Raw genomic sequence first — 2,953 nt, 5'->3', positions numbered from 1 at the left:
GTGGAGAAGGATTTGGCTTCACTTGGCATTTCCAATTGGCGTCAGTTTGCACAGAGGAGAAACGACTGGCGTGCTTTGCTGAACTCGGCCAAAATCGCTTAGGCGGTTACGGCGCCAAAAAAGAAGAAGAAGAAGAATCCCGATCAACGCTGCCGTCTGATTAAGCTTTTAGAGAGCCTTGACTTATAGGGAATTTACATGAGGCGATTTTCACAGGCGATTAATTGAACCAAAAGTTGAATGCCAAAAAATTGCCAACCCTATTTACATGAGGCGATTTTAGTTGAACGCAAATTGTTTGTTTTGATTTTTGAGATGAATTTAAATCGCGAAATTTTACAAATTGGTATAGAAATAGTGAGCGCAGCAATAATAAAAGAGTTGCTTACGAAGCTAAAAAGAAAATGCAAAAGAAAGAAACGCAGTATTTGGGTACGCAAATGGATTGGGCGCCGTGAAGCCCTAGGTGCATCTATCAATTTGTATAGGGAATTGGAGTGCGAAGATGCGGATTTTCTCAAACTATGCTTACGTATGAAAACTCAGCAATTTGGTTTTTTTATTGGAAAAAGTGGCCCCACTAATTCAAAAGGACACGATTTTGCGTGAGGCTCTAACGCCAAGAATGAAATTGTTGATGGCCTTAAAGTTCTTGGCTACAGGCAACAATTATTTGAGCCACTCTGAGGCTTTTGGGGTATTCAGGAGCTCTATATGTGTGCTACTGAAGGACGTTCTGGATGCGATATATGAAGTTTTGGAAGAATATATCCAGGTAAATCTACGGGTACGGTTTAGTTATTTGTACAACGATTTCTGTTTGCTGGGTCCAAACGCGTGACCCGAATCAGAAAGATTTTGCACACACTTGTAGAGAAAAGTGTACGCTTTATGTAAAAAATAATAAGTTACTATATTTGTGCACTAATTTATTAATAATGTCGGTTTGAAATATGGTTATAATATGAGTTATAATCGTTTTGCAAAAAACCAAATTTCCCCTATTTTCAAACAGCTCCGAAGGGGTCTGTGGATAGGTGAGGGAGAGAGGGGGTGACTTTTTATAAAGCGCGATCCATCCTCTTTTGTTTAGAGGCGATTTGAGTTGGCAAACCACCTCCCACTCCGCCCCCCACCCCAAAATCGTTGTACAAATAACTAAACATCTCCCAAATCAATCTCTTATGAGCATCAAGTGGTGTTATAACTCCTTTTTCTGAACATTTTCTGATGTTCATGAAAGGTATAAAGTCTGCGGCATAGCAGGAGACAACACTACTCTTACTGGTTTTTATTAAAAATGTATTACAATTATACAAAATGTATGTACACGGTGTTACACTGATCATGAACTTTTTCATAATGAAACACTTAAAGCTTCTTTCGCAAAAGTTTCCTTTTATTTAAAGTGTAATTTAAATGTACTTTAAACAAAAAGTATTTTCAAAATACAATGGTAATTAAGTAATAACAAAAGGTTAATTTAAATGGGAATAAAGTTGGTAATGCTGACAACGACAATTGCATCATCTCATTGTCATAAATATGTAATTATAACTGGGTAAGGCTTTGTGCAAGTTGCAGTATACTGTGTGCTTAACAGCTCAGCGCTCGCAGTATTTGGACCAATGGGTAATAAAATAAACCAAGAAATTAAAATGAAACAAATTAGTGTTCCGTAAAGATGTAAATGGTTTATTATAAAGTTAGTAGACTCGATAGGTATGCTTTTACAGGATATTTGAATAGCACCTTAAACAATGGTGGCGGGATGTGATAGCTAATGTCGCTCGTCGATGATCAGAAAAGAAGTGACCGTTTTTTTTCTTAGCACAGCTAAGTTCAACCTCCAAACAGTACAAGTGATTGGAGAGGAAACTTAACGAAAGTCAATTTAGCGGAAAATCCATTCAAAAACAGTCGTGCATATATATAAATGTGGATGTGTCCGTATACGGTCTTAAACCTTGGGCGGCCAACGTTATATGGCCGGTTCGAAATATGATGGATAGCTGGCGAGGCCAAGTCTCCAATCTACCCCGTTGCTCGTTGCATCTGGAAATCGCGTTGCTTATCCGCCGTGGGCGGAAAGTCCGAGTTTCCGCTCCACGGCGCTGTCGGTGCCGGGATCGCAAAATCTGTGTCTCCGATCTACGCTCCCGTCTATTATGCGTCTTCTGGAGTCGGAAAGTCCGAGTTTCCGATCCCCTCGTCGAACTGGGGAGGATAGGGCCTGCTTACGCCCCAGGTTCAATTATTTCGCCTTCTTCGATGTCGGGGCGGAGGGATTGGGAATCCGTTCCGGAGTCCGAAGCGTGAATTGACAAAACGTTTTCTCGTTCCGCCTCCCTGGCGACCTGCTGACTCCACGGTCTTCGGTCAATAGGCTCTTCGTCGATGTGCAACGTAGTATGGTGCTTATCATGGCATCGGCGGCATCGATCGCGGCTGGTGCACCTCTGTACGCGATGTGCCATAGACAGGCAGTTGCTACAGAACCGCCCTAACAGAGATTCTCTCAATCGCTGTTCCTGGGTTTTTGACCGATATACCGGGCATAGCCGAATCGGGTGCTTACCATCGCATAGTCGGCACGCTATCGAAAACGATGAGCATGGCGTTCCGATTTCTTTCTAGAAGTAGAGAAGCGAGTCATTGTTACCTGAAATAAGTTATTTCGTCTTGGTTTCGTTGGTAATCTTGCTCTTTATTATTATCGATATCTACTATGGTTGATATTTTTGGAGCTGATATTTATTATGAGTATTGTTCGGCTTATGGTGGGTGGGGAGAATTAAATCATAAATTAAACGTTCAAAAATTGGCTTCTATTTCGTACACACTCCAGACCCATGTTGGTGTTGGTTTATGATTGATGCGTTCAATTGGTCGTGTATGGGGTGCATAATATTACGATATTACCCGAGCATTTGAATATTGTGTTTGATCCTTT

This window comes from Rhagoletis zephyria, unplaced genomic scaffold (genome assembly GCF_001687245.7).
Source record: "Rhagoletis zephyria isolate East Lansing unplaced genomic scaffold, Rhagoletis_zephyria_1.1 Rzeph_scaffold_01033, whole genome shotgun sequence".
In the NCBI taxonomy this organism is placed as follows: Eukaryota; Metazoa; Arthropoda; class Insecta; order Diptera; family Tephritidae; genus Rhagoletis; species Rhagoletis zephyria.
The sequence above is the reverse complement of the archived record's forward strand: the minus strand, read 5'-3'. Positions refer to the sequence as shown.